The following is a 27,309-nucleotide window of genomic DNA, read 5'->3' as shown; positions in this document are numbered from 1 at the left end:
GCCGGTGGCAGCGGCGGCTTATTTACACGGATACACCACCCCTTTCACTTAGGCTGGACGCCACGTAGCCCCGGGGAAGGGTTTTGCCGACGTACCCGGAACGAATTCTAAGTTTTTCTCAGCTTTGGGAGGTTGCGCAGGTGGCTTCTGGGAGCCAAGGCAACTGAGGTTTTCCCAGGCTCCTTGAGAGAGTGCCCTATTTCCCCGGCAGCAGTAGCTCCAGGGTCCCGCTCTGCAGTCCGTAATGAGAGGCCTCGGGCTCCGCGGGGAAGCGTCGCAGTTCGTGGAAGAGTCCCGAGCGCAGCAAATCCGCTCGCTCCCCGCGGGGCCGCCGCTCTCGCTCGCACTCTTGCTCTCGGTCCGGGAACCGGAATGGCCTGGGCCCCCAGCGGAGTGGCCTCAGCCTGGCCTCCCGGAACCAGCCCTGCCGACCCGTTCGCGGTCACGTTCTCCGGAGCGGCCCCCTGCGCCGCGGGGCACCCCCTTCGCCTCTGCCTCCTCGTCCGCCTGTCGCGGCCGCTCCCCGCGCCCCTCCGGGACCGATAAGCCGTGGGTCTCTGGGACAAGGAGAGGGAGGTGAGTGAGACGGACCCACCTTCGCGGTGAGGAGCCACCTGTGTTGAGAGTCCCTTCATCGTTCATCTCGCTTCTTAGCGTTTGCGCTTTTCTCCCTTCTCCCATCCTTGCGCCCGTTTTCTTCTTCAGTCTGTCCACGGCCGCCCGTTATTCGCCCCTTTCCTCCCTTAATTCTCACTCATCCTTGGGCCCCCACCTGCAGTGCCCTGGTCTCCCACCACCTCCTTCCACCTCTGGTCTGGTGGCGGACATGGCCAAAGGTCGCAGATTTCTGTGCTCAGCATTGATTTGTGTTGTGTTATCATTCATGTGCATGTTTTTATTCTACACTAGACTGAGTTCGTGGAAAGGAGGATTTTAGTCATTACAGAATTCAGTGTTTAGCACTTAGTAAGAGCACAGCCATTGTGTGTTGAATGAGCAGATCGGTTTGAGATGATAACAGGATATGTGAATAGAAATTCTTTGTAGGGACTTGGGAAGGGTTGCGCTTTTTTTTTTTTTTTTTTTTTTTTTTTTTTTTTTTAAGTAATCTCTATGCCCAATGTAGAGCTCCAGCTCACAACCCCAAGATCAAGAGTTGCATGCTCTACCGACTGAGCCAGCCAGGCGCCTGGAGATTACAGGTTTAAATTGGAAAGTAGAAAAACCTTCCTCCCAAGACATGATTGGATGAATGTAGAAAAAGTAGTGTGCTAACCTGAGATGAGGCTACCTAAAAGGCCTTGTTAAAAGTGGTCTTGGGGGCGCCTGGGTGGCTCAGGCACTTAAGCGTAGGACTTTGGCTCAGGTCATGATCTGGCTGTTGGTGGGTTCGAGCCCCGCCTCCGGCTCTGTGCTGACAGCTGGAGCCTGGAGCCTGCTTCCGATTCTGTGTCTCCCTCTCTCTCTGCCCCTCCCCTGCTCGTGCTTTCTCACTCTCTCAAAAATAAATAAACATTAAAAAAATTAAAAAGTAATAAAAGTGGTCTTGGTCTTGACCTTGAGAAATGAGGGGAGGGTGAGATGAGTTTTCCTTTAATGAAAGTGAGTGGAAAAGTAGTTTAAGAAGGAGAAGGAAAAGAGTTTTCATTATTGCCGTGTAAATATTCATATCTAATGTTTATGGAATGTGTCAGGTACCATACTAAGGGCTTTGAATGTGTTAAAAAAATTAAAAATTTGGGGTACCTGGGTGGCTCAGTGGGTTAAGCCTCCAACTTCTGTTCAGGTCATGATCTCACGGTCCTTGGGTTTGAACTCTGTGCTGACAGCCTGGAGCCTGCTTGGGATTCTGTGTCACCGTCGCTCTCTGCCCCTCCCCCACTCGTGCTCTGTCTCTCTCAAAAATAAATAAACTTAAAAAATTTTAAATTGAATTAAAAAATTTAAAAACATTACAGACATCGAGAGCTAGGTTGACATTACAACAGTTGGGCAATGTCTTGATGATTCTTTTTCTTCCAGCAGTGGGAGGTGAGTGAGGATAGTCCCTGGATTCAGACTGCCTGGGTTTGAAGCCCTGCTTTGCCACTTAATACCTGTGTGGCCTTGAGTGTCTAGAGTTTAGCTAAGCTACTCCATGGTACTGCTGCCTGGGCATCCGTTTGGTTTGGCCAGGTGGCCTCTAGGCACTTTAAACTTACACCAGCCCCCTCTTGCAAGCACATGCCCTGGGTAGCCCACAGAGAGTCACAAGCAAATAAGTTCCTGATAGGACTTCCCCAGTAGCCCTTGTGATCAACTATCTCTGCCTCCCAGTGCCTGTAGGCCCTACAGGTCCTTTAGATAAGATCCCTGTGGGGCTTACCCAAACCCCACTCTTCTGGTTTAAATGACCGATCTGGTCCTAACCTGGGAACTCCAAAGCAATACAGACCCTAATAAAAGCACACGCCCCAGGTCCTGTCTCTCCATCTGTACTCTGCCTTGACTGCCTTGTGTGGCCTCTGGAGGCATGCTGTGTGTACTTCCTCCAGGCCTTATGAGTAATTAACTGTTCTATTTGAATTTCTCTTGTGGTCTGTTGTTGAACTTTGGCTCACCATCCAGGGGAGTCCTATGCTCCACTTAACAAATGTTAATTTAACAATGTCAAAACATCAGGCAAGTTACTTAACCTCTCTACCTTCATTTATTCACCTGTAGAAAGGGGATAAAAATAGTGCTGATATTTTTAGGGCTGTTGTAATGACTGAGTGCCTGGAACATAATGTACCTTCCTGTTAGCTATTAGGGTTTCATGCCTGGGAGCAGAAAGAGTAAAAACAGTCCTGAGTACACTAGAGACCTGCCTCTAGGGGTTAAATGTTTCAGAAAGGTGCCCCCGGTCTGTGCCAGTCAAACCAGCTTCTTTTTTTTTTATTTTTATTTTTTAATGTTTTTATCTTATTTTTGAGACAGAGAGAGACAGAGCATGAGCAGGGGAGGGGCAGAGAGGGAGACACAGAATCCAAAACAGGCTCCAGGCTCTGAGCTGTCAGCACAGAGCCTGACGCGGGGCTTGAACTCACGGGCTGTGAGATCATGACCTAGCTGAAGTCGGATGCCCAACCGACTGAGCCACCCAGGCACCCCAAACCAGCTTCTTATTTTAGAAATCTAAGTAAGAGATATAAGAACAGCTTGGATGAAATTTGCATTTGTGCGTGTGGAAGATAAGTAATTTATCTTACTAGTACAGATGCAACCAGGCAGCAGTATGGACTGTTTTGATGGTGTCCTATTCACCGTGTTGGTGAAGGAGGGATTTCCTTCCCAGGATTATGGGGAGGTGGAACACAGAATACCTGATATTGGACAGATGAACTCCATCGGCTGGCAGAGTACTGAGACCCACTCAGGGATGCGCAGGGATAATCTGGAACTGGGCCTGTTCCCTTGTCCTAGAGACGGTTGTTTGGCTAGGGGACCTTACCTGCAGAAGCAGAGTGGGGAGGCGAATTTGCAGTTAGGACATTGGAGGCCCTACTGGTTTTCCCAGATGTCAAGGCAGTACCTAATAATGAGCCTTAATTTTAGGCTTTATAGCGCAAGAACTGTGTGTCTTTGCATTGGCCCCTATCCTCATATATTCCAAGAACTGTTATTTGTATGTTTATTTTTAGATTGCTTCTTGAAGTGGGAGAACGTCTGAGTCCAACTCTGTGTAGTAACAATACCTTTTCCACTGAATAAAGAAGTAAAAATTTATTCAAACAATGAAACCAAATATATTAATTTTGTAAGGATTTTTTTTGAAAAATCAAATAGAGACATAAGCGCTAAATTTTGGGGAATTGCACCCCTGTTATTCTTTTCAGTTTATGCAAAACAGCAAAAATCAAAACAGAAGAAATGACAAACATTATAATAAAATTAAAAGTGTTTTTACTGTCCTCCAAAGAGCAGACAGACAATGTACTCCTTTTCCAAAAAGGAACTAAAGGGAAAACATAGAGTTGGAAGAAACTCTGAATCTCCTTGAGTACAATGTTTGTGACATGGAACTTTTCAGGGCTCCCTTTAGTGTCATCTATTTCTAATGCTTCCTTTTTTTAAATTGTCTTCACTGATTCTCAGGTTTCTGCAAACTAAAGTTTTAACCAAGTTGAAACAGACTTCTTTTTCTTTTCATAAATATGTATAAACAAATGAAGCTATTTCTGAATGTAAAACTGTTTGTGTCACATATTGCAGAAGATCAAATGAGCAGTGAGGAGCTATGTCATGCATGAGGCAGAAGGGATGCACTTGACAGCCTCCCAGGCTGCATTTCTAGCCCGGCTGCTCAGGCTGGCTGTTGTCTGTACCATTTGAACTTTCAGAACATCAGCTCCTAAGTGTTGAGTTTACATTTATGCCAAGTTTTTGTCAATTTAAAGTTTAAAATGTAAAGGGAAAATAGGACTTAACTGGACCTCTCGAATTTGAGATACACACACACACACACACACACACATACATATAACACAATTTAGTCATTGAGTTGTAATTTGCATGCCTATATCTTCTGGGAGATTAAAGTGAGAGAGGATTGCAGATTTGGGAGCTAAGTATGAAGACTTTCTCCAGAGAATCCTTGTTATAGACTGAATTGTGTCCCGCCCTACCCCCAATTCAAATGTTGAAGCCCTAATTCTCAAAGTGACTATATTTAGCAGTAAAGCCTTTAAGAGGGTAATTAAGGTTAAATGAGGTCATCAGGATGGAGCCCTGATTCAGTAGGACTGGTATCCTTAGAAGAGGAAGTGACACCAGATATCTTCCCTTCTCTTGTGTGCACAGAGGAAAGGCCATGTAAGGACACAGGGAGAAGTCACCAGTCTGCAAGCCAGGAAATTTCTACCAGAAATCAGTCCTGATCTTGGACTACTAACCTCCAGTATGGTGAGAAAGTAAATTTCTGTTGTTTAATCCATCCACTATGTGATATTTTATCATGGTAGCCACAGCTGACTAATACAATCCTGAAAGCAGGTTGTTTAAAAATATAATTTTAAAATAAGTATAACATTTGTTAAATCTGGAGTCTGTTGTCAATTTTTTAAAAAAAATTTCTTAATGTTTTATTTATTTTTGAAAGAGAGAGAGACAGAGCATGAGCAGGGGAGGGGCAGAGAAAGAGGGAGATACAAAATCTGAAGCAGGCTCCAGGCTCTGAGCTGTCATCACAGAGCCCGACATGGGTCTCAAACCCACGAACCACAGGATCATGACCTGAGCTGAAGTCGGATGCTTAACAGGCACCCCGTCAGATTTTTTTTGAAGATAGTATTCACCCATTTTTATTTTAATATCTTATTATTTATTTATTCGTTTATTTAGTAGGCTCCATACCCAAAGTGGGGCTTGAGCTCACAATCCTAAGATCAAGATTTGCATGCTGTCCTCACTGAGCCAGCCAGGTACCCCTGTTGTCAAGTTTTTTATTAAGTAAAGAACTTTAAATACGTTTTAAATTTTTCTTCTTTCTTGTGATTTATCCTCTTATATCCTTTATGTTTTAAAAACGCCTGGCTGGCTCAGTTGGTGAAGTGTGTGACTCTTAATCTTGGGGTCATGAGTTTAAGTCCCATGTTGGGCATAGAGATTACTTTATAAGAAATAGAAAAAATAGTTTTAAAAATAAAAACATGGAACATATGTAAGAATTAAAACATGTTGCCAGTATATTTTAGGATGCTAAATGTTCTCTTTAAATTATAATTCGGGGGGGGCACCTGGGTGGCTCAGTCGGTGAGGTATCTGACTCTTGATTTTGGCTCAGGTCACGATCTCAGTTTGTGAGATCAAGCCCATCGTTGCTTGGGATTCTCTCTCTCTCTCCCTTTCCCTCTCTGCCCCTCCCCAACTCATGCGTGTGCTCACATGCTCTCTCTCAAAATAATAAACTTAAAGAAAATTATATTCATTATAATTATAATTTATAATGCTAATCTCTTATTCATAGAAGGGTTCAGTGTAATGATACGTTTATATTATTTTGAATTTCTGTTCTCAGCTAACCCAGTAGCAGATTGCTTGCCAGATTTTAGCATTACAAAGGGATTTAAAAATGAATATACTAGCATGGTTTGGTTTAGTTCAATTTCCTAAAGTCAGTACTCTCTGAAGGCTTAATGCTTCTTTTTCCTTATTTCTTTCCTCTTTGGTGCTATTCATAAGCAGCTTCTTCCCTCTCAACTCTTTCTTTTTTTTCCCCCAGTGATCTCTACACCCACCATGGGGCTCAAACTCACAACCCTGAGATCAAGAGGCATGTGCTGTACCAATTGAGCCAGCCAGGCACCCCACCTCTCATCTGCTTCCATGTTTACTTTAGGTTGAGTTCAGACAATGTGCTTTGGTGGGTAAACTTTGTAATTGTGACAGGGTGATAAAGCGTTATCAGAAACTTGTTCTTAAGGGACGCCTCAGTCAGTGGAGCTTGTGACTCTTGATCTCTGGGTCGTGAGTTCAAGCCCCATACTGGGCATAGAACTAACTTAAAAATAAAATCTTTAAAAACAAACAAAACAGATACTTGTTCTTAATAGAAATGCTTACAAGAATCGGAAATCATAGAATTAGAGTTGGAAGGAACCCTAAAAATAATATTCTAGGCAATACCTTAAATTATTCCAGACATCATCTCCAGAGGAAAAGATTATATGATATGGAAATTCCCCTTTTAACCTATTGTAGGATTTTAACAATATTCAGTTTCAGAATTCTCTACCACAGAATGAAATCTCTTTATATTGTAGTGTGTTAGGTTCTTCTTGCTTTGGGGACAGAGAGTAGTTGCTGCTCTACCATATGTCCTTTATATACATAGAGTCAAATCATGAGGTCTTTCCTCAGCCTTCTTGTCTCTAGTTTTTTCTTCTTATAGTTCCCTACATTTGCCCTGTGGTTTCTTCTGAAAATATAAATCACATCAGTGAGCCTACACCAATACATCATAATCACCCACAGTCCATAGTTTACATTAGGATTCGCTCTTGGTGTTGCACATTCTGTGGGGTTGGAACAGACATATCATGACGTGTACTCACCATTATACTGCCATACGCAGGAGTTTCATTGCCCTAAAAAATGTTCCGTGCTCTGCCTGTTCATCTCTCTCTCCCCTCCAACCACTGATCTTTTCACTGTCTTCATAGTTTTGCCTTTAGTAGGATGCCATATAGTAGGTATGTAGCCTTTTCAGATTGGCTTCTTTTACTTAGCAATATGTATTTTGCTAAACAAGATTCTTCCGTGTGTTTTTTAACTCAAGTGTAATTAACATGGTATTATGTTAGTTTCAGGTGTGCACTATAATGATTCAACAATTCTATACATTATTCAGTGCTCATGTCAATGAATGTACTCCTAATCCTCTTTATCTATTTCATCCATTTCCTCCCCTACCTCCTCTCTGGCAACTACCAGTTCTGTGTAATTTTTTTAAGATTTTATTTTTAAGTAATTTCTACATCCAGTGTGCATCTTGGATTTACAACCCTGAGATCTAGAGTCGGATGCTCTACTGACTGGGCCAGCCAGGCACCCTTGTTCTCTGTATTTAAGAGTCTAGTTTTTTGGTCTCTTTTTTCCTTTGTTCACTTTATTTCTTAAATTCCACATATGAGTGAAATCATATGGTATTTGTCTTTCTCTGACTTAATTTCACTTAGCATTATATACTCTAGGTCAGTCCATGTTGCAAATGGCAAGATTTCATTCTCTCTTGGGGTGCCTGGGTGGCTCAGTTGGTTGAGTGTCTGACTCTTGATTTTGGCTCAAAAATTTCTATTTGGGTCCTGTGCCCATTTTTAAAATGTTTATTTATTTTTGAGAGTGACAGAGCACGACGAGCAGGGGAGGGACAGAGAGAGAGAGAGAGAGAGAGAGAGAGAGAGAGAGAGAGGAGAGAGAGAGGAGACGAGACAGACTCTGAAGCAGTCTCCAGGCTCCGAGCTGTCAGCACAGCCTGATGCGGGGCTTGAACTCACAAACTGCGAGATCATGACCTGAGCTGAAGTCGGACACTTAACTGACTGAGTCACCCAGGCGCTCCCCTTTGCCCATTTTTTAATTGGATTATTTGATTTTTTTGGTGTTGAGTTGTATGAGTTCTTTTTTTTTTAAAGATTTTATTTTTTTTAAATTATTTTAAGTTTATTCATTTTGAGAGAGAGAGAGCACATAAGCAGGGGAGGGGCAGACAGAGAGGGAGGGATAGAGAGAGAGAATCCCAAGCAGGCTCTGCACTGACAGTGTGGAGCTTGACACGTGGCTCCAACTACCAAACCATGAGATCATGACCTGAGCCGAAATGAAGAGTTGGACACTTAACTGACAGAGCCACCCAGGTGCCCCAAGATTTTATTTTATTTTTAAAAACTTGTTTTAAGTTTTATTTATTTATTTTTGAGAGAGACAGAGCATGAGCAGGGGAGGGGCAGCAAGAGAGGGAGAGACAGAATCCCAAGCAGGCTTCACCCCATCAGCACAGAGCCTGGTGTAGGGCTAGAACCCACGAAACTGTGAGAGCATGACCTGAGCCAAAATCAAGAGTCAGACGTTTAACCCACTGAGCCACCCAGGCGCCCCCCGCTCCAAAATTTTATTTTTAAGTAACCTCTACACCCAGTTTGGAGTTCAGACTTACAACCCCTGAGATGAAGAGTCGCATGCTGTACTGGCTGAGCCAGCCAGGTGCCCCGAGTTGTGTGAGTTCTTTATATATTTTGGATAATTTTTAAGTTTATTTATTTATTTTGAGAGAGAGCATGAGCAGGGTAGGGGCAGAGAGAGAGAGAGAATATGAATCTGAAGCAGGCTCTGCACTGTCAGCACAGAGCCGGATGCAGGGCCTGACCCCATGGACCGTGAGATCATGATCTGAGCCAAAACCAAGAGTAGGACACTTAACCGACTGAGCCACCCAAGTGCCCCTGTTTTGGGTACTTTTTAAAGTTTATTTATTTATTTTGAGAGAGAGTGCGCATGTGTGAGTTAGGGAGGGGCAGAGAGAAGGAGAGAGAATCCTAAGCAGGCTCCACACTGTCAGCACAGAGCCTGAGGTGGGGCCCAATCCCATGAATTGGGAGATCATGTCCTGAGCCGAAATCAAGAGTTAGACACATAACTGACTGAACCACACAGGCACCTGTATAAATTTTGGATATTAACCTCTTATCAGATATATCATTTGCTGATGTCAAAGAGGTTCCTACCTGTGTTCTCTGCTAGGATTTTTATGGTTTCAGAAAGGTCTCCCATTTAGGTCCTTAATCCATTTTGAGTTTACTTTTGTGTATGGTGTAAGAAAGTGGTCCAGTTTTGTTGTTTTGCATGCAGCTAACCAGTTTTCCCAAGACCATTTCTTGAAGAAACTGTCATTCCCCATTGTATATGTTTGCCCACTTTGTCATAGACTAATTGACCATCGAAGTGTATGTAGGTTTATTTCTGGACTCTCTATCCTCTTCTATTGATCCATGTGTCTGTTTTTGTGTCAGTACCATACTATTTTGATTACTATATCCTTGTAGTATATTTTGAAATATGGGATTGTGATACCTCTGGCTTTGTTCTTTTTCAAGGTTGCTTTGCCTGTTTGGGATTTTTTTGTGGTTCCCTACAAATTTTAGGATTACTTGTTTTAGTTTTGTGAAAAATGCTGTTGATATTTTGATTGGGATGGCATTAAATCTGTAGATTGCTTTGGGTACTATGGACATTTTAACACTGTTTCTTCTTCCAGTCCTGAGCATGGAATACCTTTCCATTTATTTGTGTCTTCTTTAATTTCTTTTATCAGTGTTTTATAGTTTTCAGAGTACAGGTCTTTCACCTCCTTGGTAAAGTTTATTATTAGGTATTTTATTCTTATTTTCTTAATTTCTCTTTCTACTGCTTCATTGTTAGTGTATAGGCATGTAACACATTTCTGTATATTAATTTTTTAAGTATATTTATTTTGAGGGAGAGAGAGAGTGTGTGTGTGTGCACACCAGCCAGGGAGAGGCAGAGAGAGAGGGAGAGAGAATCCCAAGTAGGCTCTATGCAGAGCCTGATGCAGGGCTCAGACTCACAAACTGTGAGCTCATGACCTGAGCTGAAACCAAGAGTCAGACACTTAACTGACTGAGCCACCCAGGTGCCCCTGTAAATTAATTTTGCATCCGGCAGCATTACTGAGTTCATTTATCAGTTCTAGTCGTTTTTTGGTGGAGTCTTTAGGGTTTTCTATATATGCTATCTTGTCATCTGCAAATAGTGAAAATTTTACTTCTTCCTTACCAGTTTGGATGCCTTTATTTCTTTTTGTTGTCTGCTGAGGCTAGGACTTCCAGTACTATGTTGAATAAAGTGATGAGAGTGGACATCCTTGTCTCATTCCTGACCTCAGGGTAAAAGCTCTCAGTTTTCCACCATTGAGTATTATGTTAGCTGTGGGTTTTTCATATAAGGCTGTTATTATGTTGGGGTATGTTCCCTCTAAACCTATTTTGTTGAGGGCTTTTATCATGCTGTTCTTTGTCCAATGCTTTTTCTGAATCTATTAAAATGATCATATTGTTTTATTCCTTTCTCTTGTTAATGCATTGTGTTCATTGGTTTGCAAATTTTGAAACACCTTTGCATCCCTGAAATAAATCCCACTTGATCATGGTGAATGACTTTTTTTTAATGTATTGTTGGATTTAGTTTGCTAGTATTTTGTTGAGGATTTTTGCATCTGTGTTCATGAGAGATATTGGCCTGTCATTTTTTTTTCTTTTTTCTTTTCTTTTTTTTTTTTTAAGACAGCGAGAGCCCGTGAAGAGGGAGAGGGACAGAGGGAGAAAGAGAATCTCGAGGAGGTTCCATGCTGAGTGTGGAGCCTGATACAAGGCTTGATCCCAGGACCCTGGGATCATGACTTGAGCTGATGTCAGGAGTCAGATGCACAACCAACTGAGCCACCCAGGAGCCTCTGTAGTTTTCTTTTTTTGTAGCGTCTTTATCCGATTTTGTATCAGAGTAATGCTGGCCTCAGAATGAGTTTGGAAGCTTTCCTTCCTTTTCTTTTTTTTGGAATAGTTTGAGAAGAAGAGGGGTTAACTCTTCTTTAAATGTTTGGTAGAATTCACATCTGAAGCCATCAGGTCCTGGACTTTATTGGGAGATTTGTTTGTTTGTTTGTTTGTTTACTGGGAGTTTTTGAGTATTGAGTATTCAGTTTCATTACTAGTGATCAGTGTGTTCAGATTTTCTTTTTTTAATGTTTATTTGAGAGAGAGAGAGAGAGAGAGAGAGCGAGCACGTGCGAGCAGGGGAGGGGCAGAGGGAGGGAGACAGAAAATCCCAAGCAGGCTAGTGTGGAGCCCAACAGGGGCCTCAATCCCACAAACCATGAGATCATGACCTGAGCTGAAATCAAGAGTTGGATGCTTAACTGACTGCACCACTCAGGTGCCCCAATCTGTTCAGATTTTCTACTCCTGATTCAGTTTTGGAAGATTCTGTTTCTAAGAATGTATCCGTTTCTTCTAGGATGTTCAATTTGTTGGCATAAAATTTGTCATAATATTCTTATAATCCTTTGTATTTCTGTGATACTGGTTATTTCTCCTTCTTCATTTCTGAATTTGAGTTCCCCTCCCCCCTCTTTTAATGAGCCTGGCTAAAGGTTTATAAATTCTGTTGATTTTTCCAAAGAACTAGCTCCTGGTTTCATTGATCTGTTCTATTGTGTGTTTTTGTGTTTTTGTTTTTTTTTTGTCTTTTTATAGTTTCTATAAGATTTATTTCTGCTATAATCTTTTTTTGTTTTTTGTTTTGTTTTTTTAATATATGAAATTTATTGTCAAATTGGTTTCCATACAACACCCAGTGCTCATCCCAAAAGATGCTCTCTTCAATACCCATCACCCACTCTCCCCTCCCTCCCACCCCCCATCAACCCTCAGTTTGTTCTCAGTTTTTAAGAGTCTCTTATGCTTTGGCTCTCTCCCACTCTAACCTCTTTTTTTTTCCTTCCCCTCCCCCATGGGTTTCTGTTAAGTTTCTCAGGATCCACATAAGGGTGAAAACATATGGTATCTGTCTTTCTCTGTATGGCTTATTTCACTTAGCATCACACTCTCCAGTTCCATCCACGTTGCTACAAAGGGCCATATTTCATTCTTTCTCATTGCCACGTAGTACTCCATTGTGTATATAAACCACAATTTCTTTATCCATTCATCAGTTGATGGACATTTAGGCTCTTTCCATAATTTGGCTATTGTTGAGAGTGCTGCTGTAAACATTGGGGTACAAGTGCCCCTATGTATCGGTACTCCTGTATCCCTTGGGTAAATTCCTAGCAGTGCTACTGCTGGGTCATAGGGTAGGTCTATTTTTAATTTTTGAGGAACCTCCACACTGTTTTCCAGATAGGCTGCACCAGTTTGCATTCCCACCAACAGTGTAAGAGGGTTCCCATTTCTCCACATCCTCTCCAGCATCTATAGTCTCCTGATTTGTTCATTTTGGCCACTCTGACTGGCGTGAGGTGATATCTGAGTGTGGTTTTGATTTGTATTTCCCTGATGAGGAGCGACGTTGAGCATTTTCTCATGTGCCTGTTGGCCATCTGGATGTCTTCTTTAGAGAAGTGTCTATTCATGTTTTCTGCCCATTTCTTCACTGGATTATTTGTTTCGGGTGTGGAGTTTGGTGAGCTCTTTATAGATTTTGGATACTAGCCCTTTGTCCGATATGTCATTTGCAAATATCTTTTCCCATTCCGTTGGTTGCCTTTTAGTTTTGTTGATTGTTTCCTTTGCTGTGCAGAAGCTTTTTATCTTCATGAGGTCCCAATAATTCATTTTTGCTTTTACTTCCCTTGCCTTTGGGGATGTGTCAAGTAAGAAATTGCTGGGGCTGAGGTCAGAGAGGTCTTTTCCTGCTTTCTCCTCTAGGGTTTTGATGGTTTCCTGTCTCACATTCAGGTCCTTTATCCATTTTGAGTTTATTTTTGTGAATGGTGTGAGAAAGTGGTCTAGTTTCAACCTTCTGCATGTTGCTGTCCAGTTCTCCTAGCACCATTTGTTAAAGAGACTGTCTTTTTTCCATTGGATATTCTTTCCTGCTTTGTCAAAGATTAGTTGGCCATACGTTTGTGGGTCTAGTTCTGGGGTTTCTGTTCTATTCCATTGGTCTATGTGTCTGTTTTTGTGCCAATACCATGCTGTCTTGATGATTACAGCTTTGTAGTAGAGGCTAAAGTGTGGGATTGTGATGCCTCCTGCTTTGGTCTTCTTCAAAATCACTTTGGCTATTCGGGGCCTTTTGTGGTTCCATATGAATTTTAGGATTGCTTGTTCTAGCTTCGAGAAGAATGCTGGTGCAATTAGATTGGGATTGCATTGAATGTGTAGATAGCTTTGGGTAGTATTGACATTTTAACAGTATTTATTCTTCCAACCCATGGGCACGGAATGTTTTTCCATTTCTTTATATCTTCTTCAATTTCCTTCATAAGCTTTCTATAGTTTTCAGCATACAGATCTTTTACATCTTTGGTTAGATTTATTCCTAGGTACTTTATGCTTCTTGGTGCAATTGTGAATGGGATCAATTTCTTTATTTGTCTTTCTGTTGCTTTATTATTAGTGTATAAGAATGCAACTGATTTCTGTACATTGATTTTGTATCCTGCAACTTTGCTAAATTCTTGTATCAGTTCTAGCAGACTTTTGGTGGAGTCTGTCAGATTTTCCATGTATAATACCATGTCATCTGCAAAAAGTGAAAGCTTAACTTCATCTTGGCCAATTTTGATGCCTTTGATTTCCTTTTGTTGTCTGATTGCTGATGCTGGAACTTCCAACACTGTTAAACAACAGCGGTGAGAGTGGACATCCCTGTCGTGTTCCTGATCTCAGGGAAAAAGCTCTCAGTTTTTCCCCATTGAGGATGTTGTTAGCTGTGGGCTTTTCATAAATGGCTTTTATGATCTTTAAGTATGTTCCTTCTATCCCGACTTTCTTGAGGGCTTTTATTAAGAAAGGTTGCTGAATTTTGTCAAATGCCTTTTCTGCATCGATTGACAGGATCATATGGTTCTTCTCTTTTCTTTTATTAATGTGATGTATCATGTTGATTGATTTGCGAATGTTGAACCAGCCCTGCATCCCAGGAATGAATCCCACTTGATCGTGGCGAATAATTCTTTTTATATGCCGTTGAATTCAATTTGCTAGTATCTTATTGAGAATTTTTGCATCCATATTCATCAGGGATATTGGCCTGTAGTTCTCTTTTTTTACTGGGTCTCTGTCTGGTTTAGGAATCAAAGTAATGCTGGCTTCATAGAATGAGTCTGGAAGTTTTCCTTCCCTTTCTATTTTTTGGAATAGCTTGAGAAGGATAGGTTTTATCTCTGCTTTAAACATCTGGTAGAACTCCCCTGGGAAGCCATCTGGTCCTGGTCTCTTATTTGTTGGGAAATTTTTGATGACTGATTTAATTTCTTCACTGGTTATGGGTCTGTTCAAGCTTTCTATTTCCTCCTGATTGAGTTTTGGAAGTGTGTGGGTGTTTAGGAATTTGTCCATTTCTTCCAGGTTGTCCAGTTTGTTGGCATATAATTTTTCATAGTATTCCCTGATAATTGCTTGTATTTCTGAGGGATTGGTTGTAATAATTCCATTTTCGTTCATGGTTTTATCTATTTGGGTCATCTCCCTTTTCTTTTTGAGAAGCCTGGCTAGAGGTTTATCAATTTTGTTTATTTTTTGAAAAAAACAACTCTTGGTTTCATTGATCTGCTCTGCAGTTTTTTTAGATTTTATATTGTTTATTTCTGCTCTGATCTTCATTATTTCTCTTCTTCTGCTGGGTTTAGGCTGCCTTTGCTGTTCTGCTTCTATTTCCTTTAGGTGTGCTGTTAGATTTTGTATTTGGGATTTTTCTTGTTTCTTGAGATAGGCCTGGATTGCAATGTATTTTCCTCTCAGGACTGCCTTCGCTGTGTCCCAAAGCGTTTGGATTGTTGTATTTTCATTTTCGTCTGTTTCCATATATTTTTAAATTTCTTCTCTAATTGCCTGGTTGACCCATTCATTCTTTAGTAGGGTGTTCTTTAACCTCCATGCTTTTGGAGGTTTTCCAGACTTTTTCCTGTGGTTGATTTCAAGCTTCATAGCACTGTGGTCTGAAAGTATGCATGGTATGATCTCAATTCTTGTATAATTACGAAGGGCTGTTTTGTGACCCAGTATGTGATCTATCTTGGAGAATGTTCCATGTGCACTCGAGAAGAAAGTATATTCTGTTGCTTTGGGATGCAGAGGTCTAAATGTGTCTGTCAAGTACATCTGATCCAATGTATCATTCAGGGCCCTTATGCTGAATGTTTCTTTATTGACCATGTGTCTAGATGATCTATCCATTGTTGTAAGTGGAGTATTAAAGTCCCCTTTAATTACCACGTTATTATCAATAAGGTTGCTTATGTTTGTGATTAATTGTTTTATATATTTGGGGGCTCCCGTATTCGGCGCGTAGACATTTATAATTGTTAGCTCTTCCTGATGTATAGACCCTGTAATTATTATATAATGCCCTTCTTCATCTCTTGTTACAGCCTTTAATTTAAAGTCTTGTTTGTCTGATATAAGTATGGCTACTCCAGCTTTCTTTTGACTTCCAGTAGCATGATAAATAGTTCTCCATCCCCTCTCTTTCATTCTGAAGGTGCCCTCAGGTCCAAAATGAGTCTCTTGTAGACAGCAAATAGATGGGTCTTGTTTTTTTATCCATTATGATACCCTATGTCTTTTGGTTGGTGCGTTTAGTCCATTTACATTCAGTGTTATTATAGAAAGATATGGGTTTAGAGTCATTGTGATGTCTGTAGGTTTCATGCTTGTAGTGATGTCTCTGGTACCTTGTCTCACAGGATCCCCCTTAGGATGTCTTGTAGGGTTGGTTTAGTGGTGATGAATTCCTTCAGTTTTTGTTTGTTTGGGAAGACCTTTATCTCTCCTATTCTAAATGACAGATTTGCTGCATAAAGGATTCTCAGTTGCATATTTTTTTCTGTTCATCACATTGAAGATTTCCTGCCATTCCTTTCTTGCCTGCCACGTTTCAGTAGAGAGATCCGTCACGAGTCTTATCGGTCTCCCTTTATATGTTAGAGCACGTTTATCCCTAGCTGCTTTCAGAATTTTCTCTTTATCCTTATATTTTGCCAGTTTCACTATGATATGTCATCCAGAAGATTGATTCAAGTTACGTCTGAAGGGAGTTCTCTGTGCCTCTTGGATTTCAGTGCATTTTTCCTTCCCCAGATCAGGGAAGTTCTCAGCTATGATTTCTTCAAGTACACCTTCAGCACCTTTCCCTCTCTCTTCCTCGTCTGGAATCCCAATTATGCGTATGTTATTACGTTAATTGTGTCACTTAGTTCTCTAATTCTCCCCTCATACTCCTGGATTTTTTTTATCTCCTTCTCAGCTTCCTCTTTTTCCATAATTTTATCTTCTAGTTCACCTATTCTTTCGTCTGCCTCTTCAATCCAAGCTGTGGTCACCTCCATTTGATTTTATAGCTCATTTATAGCATTTTTTAGCTCCTCCTGGCTGTTTCTTAGTCCCTTGATCTCTGTAGCAATAGATTCTCTGCTGTCCTCTATACTGTTTTCAAGCCCAGCGATTAATTTTATGAGTATTATTTTAAATTCGCTTTGTTATATTGTTTAAATCGTTTTTGATCAGTTTGTTAGCTGTCGCTACTTCCTGGAGTTTCTTTTGAGGGGAATTCTTCCCTTTCGTCATTTTGGATAGTCCCTGGAGTGGTGCGGAACTGCGGGGCACTTCCCCTGTGCTATCTTGAATAACTTGCGTTGGTGAGCGGGGCCGCAGTCAGACCTGATGTCTGCCCCCAGCCCACTGCTGGGGCCACAGTCAGACTGGTGTGTGCCTTCTCTTCCCCTCTCCTAGGGGCGGGATTCACTGTGGGGTGGCGTCGCCCGTCTGGGCTACTTGCACACTGCCAGGCTTGTGGTGCTGAGGATCTGGTGTAATAGCTGGGGTGGATCGGCAAGGTGCACGGGGGCGGGAGGGGCAGGCTCAGCTCGCTTTTCTTTCGGTGATCCACTTTGGGAGGAGCCCCTCTTCCCTGGGCTTCTTGTCTACACTTGGCTCTGGAGAATCCGTTCTGCTAGTCTTCTGGCGGTTTTCTGGGATATTTAGGCAGGTGTGGGTGGAATCTAAGTGATCAACAGGACGCGGTGAGCCCAGCGTCCTCCTATGCCGCCGTCCGCTACTTGGCTTCTTCAGAGGGTGGTGTTTGCCTGGCCCCTGCAGGTCGCAAGTGTGGAGGAGCCACCGGGCTGGGAGGGAAGGAGAGACAGCGCCTGACCTCCCCAAGGTTTTGTCTTCAATCTGCTATAATATTTATTATATCCTTCCTTCTGCTGGCTTTAGGCTTCAGGCTTGATTTGTTGTTCTTTTTCTAGCTCCTTTAGGTGTAAAGTTCAGTTGTTTATTTGAGATTTTTCTTGCATCTTAAGGTAGGCCTGTATCGCTAAAATAATCTTAGATACAGCCTTTGCTGTATCCCAAAGATGTGTTGTGTTTTCATTTTCATTGTGTTTTCATTTTCATTTGTGTCCATGTATTTTTTTTTATTTCCCTTTTGATTTCTTGGTTGACCCATTCATTGTTTAGTAGCTTGGTATTTAGTCTCCATGTATTTGTGTGTTCTTTCCAAATTTTTTCTTGTGATTGATGTTTAGTTTTATAATGTGGTTAGAAAAGGGGCATGATATGATTTCAGTCTTTTTGACTTTATTGAGACTTGTGTTGTGGCCTAACATATGATCTCTTCTAAAGAATGTTCTGTGTACACTTGAAAAGAATATGTATTCTGGGGCACCTGGGTGGCTCAGTTCGTTAAGCGTCCGACTTCGGCTCAGGTCATGATCTCACAGTCTGTGAGTTTGAGCCCCGTGTTGGGCTCTGTGCTGAAAGCTCAGAGCCTGGAGCCTGCTTCAGATTCTTGTTTCCCCCCCTCTCTCTCTGCCCCTCCCATGCTCATGCTCTGTCTCTCTCTGTCTCAAAAATAAATAAAAACATTAAAAAATTTTAAAAGAAAAGAATATGTATTCTGTTTGGGGGTGGAATGTTCTGAATATATCTGTTAGGTCCACCTGATCCATCTGTCTGTCAAAGCCACTGTTTTTTCCTTGTTGATTTTCTGTTTGGATGATCTATCCATTGATGTTAGTGGGGTGTTAACGCCCCCTACTATTACTATATTATTGTCAATTTCTTCCTTTGTGTCTGTTAATAGTAATTCAGGTAGTATAGTATTCACTATTAGGTGCTTCCATGTTGAGTGCATAAATATTTACAGTTGTAATATCCCCTTGTTGGATTATTACCTTTATCATTATGTAGTGTCCTTCTTTGTGTCTTGCTAGTCTTTTTTTTTTAAGTAATCTCTATTCCCAATGTGGGGCTCAAACTTATGACCCTAAGATCAAGAGTTGCACACTCTACCGACTAAGCCAGGCGCTCCAGACAAAATAGACTTTTTTTAAGTTTATTTATTTTGATAGAGAGTGAGCAAGCTGGGGAGGGGCGCTTAAAAAAAATTTTTTTTTGATGTTTATTTTTTTGAGAGAGACAGAGACAGAATGCAAGTGGGTTAGGGGCAGAGAGAGAGGGAGACACAGAATCCAAAGCAGGCTCCAGGCTCCAGGCTCCAAGCTGTCAGCACAGAGCCCGACACAGGGCTTGAACTCATGAGCTGTGAGATCGTGACCTGAGCTGGAGTCAGACACTCAGCCGACTGAGCCACCCAGGTGGCGGAGGGGCACTTTTTAAAAAATAGACTTTAAAATGATAACTAACAGGGGCCCTGGCTGGCTCAGTCCATAGGCCATGTGACTCTTGATCTCGGGGTGATGAGTTCAAGCCCCATGTTGGGCATATAGATCACTAAAAATAAAAAATAAATAAAAATAAAACAATAAAGTCTGTTTTGCCTGGTAGAATTATTGTTATCCCAGCTTTCTTTTCGCTTCCATTTTCATGATACAGGTTTTTCCATCCCTTCACTTTCAGTGTGGATGCCTTTAGTTGTGACGTGAGTATCTTGTAGGCAACATTGAAAGTATAAATCTTACATGTTGCTTTCAGTTTGAATAGCAGTTTGTAAACTCCAAGGCTTTATGCAAACCTAAGTGATTATTATATTATTATGAAGATGGTAGACCCTTGAACAAAATTTTTTCAGTGTTTGCTTTTAAAAATTTTTTTAAGTTTATTTATTTTGAAAGAGAGCAGGAGCATGTGCATACAAGTAGGGGAGGGGCAGAGGGAAGGAGAGACAGAATCCCAAGCAGGCTCCGCACCATCAGCATAGAGCCTGATGAACTGTGAGATCATGACCTGAGCCGAGATCAAGAGTCGGACGCTTAACTAAATGCACCAGCCAGCCCCCCCTCCCCCCCGTTTGCTTTTAGTGGTTCTTGGACAATCAGTGTCATTACTGAAAATTTTTAATTCCATATTTTTAATATTGTATGGTTCATATTTTATCACTTTTCTGATTGTTACAACCATCTTCTTTCAGTTCAGCTTTGATGAACACACACCAGTAGAGATGAAGAGCCGAAGAAAAGCACCACTTCTGTTTCTACTTCAAAAGGTACATATTTTTGTAGTATGAGCCAAATGCAGGAGACATGGGGCTTTTATTTGGCTCTTTTTTATGTTTATTTATTTTTGAGAGAGAGAGAGAGAGAGAGCATGCAAGTAGGGGAAGGGCAGAGAGAGGGGGACAGAGGGTCTGAAGCAGGCTCTGCGTGCTGACAGCAAAGAGCCTGATGTGGGGCTCGAACTCACAAATGTGAAATCATGACCTGAGCTGGTCAGACACTGACCCAGCTGAGCCACCCAGGTGCCACCAAAAGGTATTTTAAAAATACTGCAGAGCTTTTTTTATTAAGAAGTTGAAAAACAATGTTCATAAGTTGTTGAACAATAGACTTTACCTTTACTCAAATTGCTTGTCCTCTGTTCTTTTTCAGTATTTCAAATACAATAAAACTGACACTCAGAAATCTTGTTTAGAAGTTAATTTTGTGGGGCACTTGCACGGTTCAATCAGTTGAACATATCTGACACTTAGTTTTGGCTCAGGTCATGATCTTCGTGGGTTGAGCCCCACATCAGGCTCCGCTCTGACATGTAGAGTCTGCTTGGTATTCTCTCTCTCCCTCTCTCTCTGCCCCTCTCCTGCTTGCTCTGTCTCCCTCAAAATAAATAAACTTTAAAAAAAGTTAATTTTGTATATTAAAATGTTTTTTTAAGTCTATTTACTTTGAGAGAGAGTGGGTGAGGGGCAGAGAGAGAGAGAGAGGGAGAGAGAGAATCCCAAGCAAGCTCTGTGCTCAGCACTGTCTGCAGAGCCCAACATGGAGTTCTATCCCATGAACAAAATCTGAACCAAAATCAGGAGTCAGACGTTTAACTGACTGAGCCACCCAGATGCCCCAGAAGATAATTTTATACTTAAAAAAAATTTTTAAGTAATCTCTACAGCCACAATTTGTGGGGCTCAAACTCACAACCTGAGGTCAAGAGTTGCATGCTCCACTGACTGACCCAGCCAGGTGCCCTGAAGTTAATTTTATTATTGTATTTTATGTCAAAGAAGAAGAAGAGGAAGTCTAGTCATTCAAAAGAAAGGTCCAAGAAAAAGAAAAAGAAAAAATCATCTAAAAGAAAACGCAAGAAGTATTCTGACAGCGACAGTGACTCTGACTCTGAAACGGACTCCAGTGGTAAGGCCGGCATCGCTCTGCAAGCCTGGCTTCACGACTCATTCTACTTAGAATTTATTTCCAAAGAAGGTTCTTAAATGCAATAACGGCAGCCAAGAGTTGTGGAACGCTCGCTGCCTCCGTGCCAGGCACCCTGCCAAGCGCTCGGTGTTCGTTGTCGCTGCTTGCCCCGCGCGGTAACTGTAGAATGTGTCCTAGAGCCGGGGACGCGGGGCCCAGAGCAGCTGGTAAGCGCGGCACTCAGGGTCGCACAGCTGGGATTCAAGCCTGAGCAGCGTGGCTCCCGACTGGCTGTGTGTGGCTGCACAAGGCGTGTGGCAGAGAACCGGGGCGAGGTTGGGCTGGGAGACGTGTGGCAGCGAGCAAGCCATAGGGCCGCGTCGGCCCCGAGGAGCGGCCCTTGTGTGTCATCCTCACGCTCGGTGGGCACCTCGGTGCCGTTTTCAAAAAGGCACATCATAGGGGCGCCTGGGGGGCTCAGTCGGTTAAGCATCTGAGTTCGGCTCAGGTCATGATCTTGTGGTTCATGAGTTCAAGCCCCGCGTCGGGCTCTATGCTAATAGTTCGGAGCCCGGAGCCTGCTTCAGATTCTGTGTCTCCTCTCTCTGCCCCTCCTCCGCTCACACTCCATCTCTCTCTCTCTCTCTCTCTCTCTCTCTCTCTCTCAAAAATAAATAAACATTAAAAAAATTAAAAATAAATAAATAAATAAAAAGGCACATCATAAAGGACCCTTTCGGGCCAGCAGCTGGTTTATGGAAGACACCCCCTGTGGGGTGGTGCCTCTCAAAAAGCCACCTTTTTGTGCCCTCTCCTGGCTGATGATTGACAGAGGGTGCCACCTCTGGGGACACATGACATGAAGGTGTCTTTTCCTCTGATGTCACCTGGGTTTCCTGGCCCCCGTTGTCACTTTTCTTCCTCACTGCTGGAAGAGCGAACTTCCTTAGAGCACAAGTGTGAGCGTGTCTGTCCCCTACTTACAGTCCTTCAGTGGCTCTCTGTGGCCTTCAGGGTGAAGTTTGGACCCTGCTGGCTCCCTGTCTAATCACACGTACCCTGTCACTCTTGCAGCGTCCTCTGTAGCCTGAGACGTGCTTTCTGTCTCCTCAGTAGTCCGTGTTCTTTCTCTCGCTTCTGTTACTTGGTACAGAAGTCCATCTGCCTGTGATGCCGGTCTCTCCCTGCGTGCGGCGTGCCTTCCTCACTTCAACAGCGGGCATGCAGTGCTTTTGTAATAAAACTGACTTTACTTATTTAAAAAAATTTTTTAATGTTTATTTTTGAGAGAGAGACAGAGAGACAGGCAGAGACAGAGCACAGGAGGGGCAGAGAGAGATGGAGACACAGAGTCTGTAGCAGGCTCTGGGCTCTGAGCCGTCAGCACAGAGCCCAACGGGGGGCTCGAACTCACGATCCATGAGATCATGACTTGAGCTGAAGTTGGAGGCTTAACTGACTGAGCCATCCAGGCACCCCTCTGATGTTTTTTAAACATAAATGTTTACTTATGTAATAAAACTGATTTTAGAACCAGCTTAAGAGCCCCCCTTTCCTGGTCATCCATTCCTTAATCACCCTCCCCAAGTCCGCCTGCTTTTGACACTTCTCTGTATGCCCAGAGTACCCCATGCTTCCCTGTATCATTCCAGATTCTATTTTTCTCTTTACCTCCATCACCTCCATTAGACTGAGCTCCTAGAAAGTGTGCCCCCTGCCCTAAACACATGGGGTTTACCTCCCTTTTCATTATGAATATATTTCATTATGAATATATCCTTTTCATTTTGAGGATGATTAATACCATATACTTGCCACTCAGGTTTAACATCTGTTAGCATTTTTACGTATTTGTTTTAAATATGGGTTTTTTGCTGAGTTATCCAAGGTAAATTACAAATATCATACTTTGATGTTAAATATCTCTGCAGCTTTTTATTTATTTATTTATTTATTTACGTTTATTTATTTTTGAGACAGAGAGAGACAGAGCATGAACGGGGGAGGGTCAGAGAGAGAGGGAGACACAGAATCTGAAACAGGCTCCAGGCTCTGAGCTGTCAGCACAGGGCCCGACGCAGGGCTGGAACTCACGGACCGCGAGATCATGACCTGAGCCGAAGTCGGATGCTTAACTGACTGAGCCACCCAGGCGCCCCTCTGCAGCTCTTTAAAAAACATTTTTGGGGCACCTGGGTGGCTCAGTCGGTTGAGTGTCCGACTTTGGCTCAGGTCATGATCTCATGGTTCATGAGCCCTGCGTCAGGCTCTGTGCTGACAGCTCAGAGCCTGGAGCCTGGAGCCTGCTTTAGATTCTGTTTCCTCTCTATGTGCTCCCCTCCCCACCGCTCACACTCTGTCTCTTTCAAAAATAAACATAAAAAATTTTTTTAAAAAGACAGTTTGGGGCGCCTGGGTGGCTCAGTCAGTTGAGCATCCCAACTCTTTTTTTTAATTTACTTATAATTTACATCCAAGTCAGTTAGCATATAGTGCAATAATGATTCCAGGAGTAGAATCCAGTGATTCATCCCCTACATATAACACCAAGTGTTCATCCCAGTGAGTGTTCTCCTTAATACCCCTTGCCCATTTACCCATTTAGTCCATTCCCCCACCCATGACCCCTCCAGCAACCCTCAGTTTTTTCTTTATGTTTAAGAGTCTCTTGAGTTTTGTCCCCCTCCCTGTTTTTATACTGTTTTTGCTTCCCTTCCCTTATGTTCATCTGTTTTGTATCTTAAATTCCACATATGAGTGAAGTCATATGGTATTTGTCTTTCTCTGACTAATTTCGCTTAGCATAATACCCTCTAGTTCCATCCATGTTGTTGCAAATGGCAAGATTTCATTCTTTTTGATTGCCAAGTAATACTCCAGTCTGTGTGTGTGTGTGTGTGTGTGTGTGTGTGTGTGTGTACACACAGACACACACATCTTCTTTATCCATTCATCTGTCGATGGACATTTGGGTTCTTTCCATATTTTGGCTATTGTTGATAGTGCTGCTATAAACATGGGGGTGCATGCACCCCTTTGAAACAGCTGCCTGGATCCCTTGGATAAATACCTAGTAGTGCAATTGCTGGGTCATTGGGTAGTTCTAGTTTTAATTTTTTTGAGAAACCTCCATACTGTTTTACAGAGTGGCTGCACCAGTTTGCATTCCCACCAGCAATGCAACAGCATCCCTCTTTCTCCGCATCCTCGCCAACATCTGTCGTTGCCTGAGTTGTTAATGTTAGCCATCCTGACAGGTGTGAGGTGGTATCTCATTGCGGTTTTGATTTGTATTTGGCTATTCAGGGTCTTTTCTGGTTCCATACAAATTTTAGGATTGTTTGTTCTAGCTCTATGCTGGTGTTATTTTGATAGGGATTGCATTGAATATGTGGATTGCTTTGGGTAGTATCGATATTTTAACGATATTTGTTCTTCCAATCCAGGAGCATGGAATCTCTTTCCTTTTTTGTGTATCTTCTTCAGTTTCTTTCATGAGCTTTTTATAGTTTTCATTGTATAGATTTTTCACCTCTTTGGTTAGGTTTATTCCTACGTATTTTACGGTTTTTGATGCAATTGTAAATGGGATCAATTCCTTGATTTCTCTTTTTACTGCTTCATTATTGGTGTATAGAAATGCAACCGATTTCTGTGCATTGATATTATATCCTGCAACTTTGCTGAATTCATGGATCAGTTCTAGCAGTTTTTTGGTAGAATCTTTTGGGTTTCCCATATTGATTATCATGCCATCTGTGAAGAGTGAAAGTTTGACTTCCTCCTGGCTGATTAGGATGCCTTTTATTTCTTTGTGTTGTCTGATTGCTGAGGCTAAGACTTCCAATACTATGTTGAATAACAGTGGTGAGAATGGACACCCCTGTCGTGTTCCTGGCCTTAGGAGGAAAGCTCTCAGTCTTTCCCCATTGAGAATGAAATTAACGGTGGGTCTTTCATATATGGCTTTTATGGTCTTGAGGTATGATCCTTCTATCCCTACTTTCTTGAGGGTCTTTATCAAGAAAGGATTCTGTATTTTGTCAAATGCTTTCTCTGCATCTATTGAGAGGATCATGTGGTTCTTATTCTTTCTTTTATTGATGTGGTGAATCACATTGATTTTTTTGCAGATATTGAACCAGCCCTGCATCCCAGGTATAACAATCCCACTTGTCGTGGTGAATAATTTTTTAATGTACTGTTGGATCCGGTTGGCTAGTATCTTGGTGAGAATTTTTGCATCCATGTTCGTCAGGGCAATTGGTCTATAGTTTCCTTTTTGTGAGGTCTTTGTCTGGTTTTGGAATCAAGGTAATGCTGGCCTTGTAGAATGAGTTTGGAAGTTTTTCTTTCATTTCTATTCTTTGGAACAGCTTCAAAAGAATATGTGTTAACTCTTCTTTAAATGTTTAGTAGAATTCCCCTGGAAAGCCATCTGACCTTGGACTCTTGTTTTTTGGGAGATTTTTGATTACTAATTCACTTTCTTTACCGATTATGGATCTGTTCAAATTTTTTATTTCTTCCTGTTTCAGTTTTGGTAGTTTATATGTTTCTAGGAATTTGTCCATTTCTTCCAGATTGCCCATTTTATTGGCGTATAATAGCTCATAATATTCTCTTATCATTGTTTGTATTTCTGCTGTGTTGGTTGTGATCTCTCCCATTTCGTTCTTGATTTTATTTATTTGAGTCCTTTCCTTTTTCTTTTTGATCAAACTGGCTAGGGGTTTTATCAATTTTGTTAATTCTTTCAAAGAACCAGTTCCTGGTTTCATTGATCTTTTTTTTTTTTCTCGATAGAATTGATTTCTGCTCTAATTTTTATTATTTCCTGTCTTCTGCTAGTTTTGGGTTGTATTTGCTGTTCTTTTTCCAGGTCTTTTAGGTGTAAAGTTAGGTTGTGTGTTCAAGACTTTTTTTCCTTCTTTAGGAAGGCCTGGATTGCTATATACTTCCCTCTTATGACTGCCTTTGCTGCATCCCAGAGGTTTGGGGCTGTCGTGGTTTCATTTTCATTGGCTTCCATGTACTTTTTAATGTCCTCTTTAACTTCTTGGTTAGCCCATTCATTCTTTAGTAGGATGTTCTTTAATCTCCTTATTCGTTGTCTTTCCAGATTTTTTCTTGTGGTTGATACCAAGTTTCATTTGATTGCAAGTTTCATAGCGTTGTGGTCTGAAAATATTCACAGTATGATTTCAATCTTTTTGTACTTGTTGCGGGCTGATTTGTGTCCTAGCATGTGATCTATTTTGGAGAATGTTCCATATGCACTCGAGAAGTTTGTGTATTCCGCTGCTTTAGTATGAAATGTTCAGAATGTATCTGTGAAGTACATCCGGTCCAGTGTGTTATTCAAAGCCATTGTGTTCTTGTTGATTTTCTGCTTAGATGATCTGTCTGTTACTCTAAGTGGGGTGTTGAAGTCCCCTACCATTATGGTATTATTATCAATGAGTTTCTTTATATTTGTGATTAATTGATTTATATATTTGGGTTCTGCCACATGGGAGGCATAAATGTTTACAATTGTTAGATCCTCTTGGTGGATAGACCCTTTATTTATGATATAATGCCCTTCTTCATCTCTTGTTACAGTCTTTATTTTACAATCTGGATTGTCTGATATAACTATGGCTACTCTGGTTTTCTTTTGGTGACCATTAGCATGATAGATGTTTTTCTATCCCCTTACTTAAAGTCTGAAGGTGTGTTTAGGTCTGAAATGAGTCTGTTGGGGCACTTGGGTGGCTCAGTCGGTTAAGTGACTTTGGTTCAGGTCATGATCTCATGGTTTGTGGGTTCGAGCCCTGCATTGAGCCTAGAGCCTGCTTCAGATTCAGTGTCTCCCTCTCTCTCTGCTCCCTCCCCCGCTCATGCTGTCACTCCGTCTCTCAAAAATAAATGTAAAAAAATTAAAAATAAATAAAATGAATCTCTTGTAGGGGCACCTAGGTGGCTCAGTTGGTAGGGCATCCAACTTCAGCTCAGGTCATGATCTTGCTTTCTGTGTATTCAAGCCCCATGTGGGGCTGTGTGCTGACAGCTCAGAGCCTGGAGCCTGCTTCAGATTCTGTGTCTCCCTCTGTCTCTGCCCCTCCCCCACTCACACTCTGTCTTTCAAAAATAACTAAACATTAAAAAAATCAGTCTCTTGTAAGCAGCATATAGATGGATCTTGTTTTCTTATTCATTCTGTTACTGTTTGTGTTTTATTGGAGTTTAGTCAATTGACATTTAGATAGAATCCTGAAAGATATGAATTCATTGCCATTATGTTGCATGTAGGGTTGGAGTTTCTGGTGGTGTTCTCTGGTCCTTTCTAGTCTTTTTTTCCTTTTGGTCTTTTTTTCTCTGTCTTTTCTCCCCTCTGAGAGTCCCCCTTAAAATTTCTTGCAGGGCTAGTTTAGTGGTCATGAACTCCTTTACTTTTTGTTTGGGAAACTCTTTCTCCTTTCTTC

The 27,309-nt window shown here is 41.8% G+C and overlaps 1 long non-coding RNA gene across 2 annotated transcripts; it reads left to right on the top strand.

The window, feature by feature from the left end:
• Positions 1 to 96: 96 nt before the first annotated feature.
• LOC125932275 (uncharacterized) lies at positions 97 to 20,841 on the top strand. 2 transcript variants are annotated; one of them, XR_007460565.1, is made up of 5 exons: positions 97 to 576; positions 4,822 to 4,923; positions 6,242 to 6,382; positions 19,630 to 19,704; positions 20,713 to 20,841. It is a non-coding gene; the product is annotated as an uncharacterized LOC125932275 (long non-coding RNA). The 2 variants fall into 2 exon arrangements; XR_007460564.1 differs by lacking the exon at positions 6,242 to 6,382.
• The last annotated feature ends 6,468 nt before the right edge of the window (positions 20,842 to 27,309 follow it).

The sequence above is a fragment of the Panthera uncia genome, chromosome X (genome assembly GCF_023721935.1).
Source record: "Panthera uncia isolate 11264 chromosome X, Puncia_PCG_1.0, whole genome shotgun sequence".
Lineage (NCBI taxonomy): Eukaryota > Metazoa > Chordata > Mammalia > Carnivora > Felidae > Panthera > Panthera uncia.
Note: the sequence above shows the minus strand (reverse complement) of the source record. Positions and strands in the feature narration are given on the sequence as shown.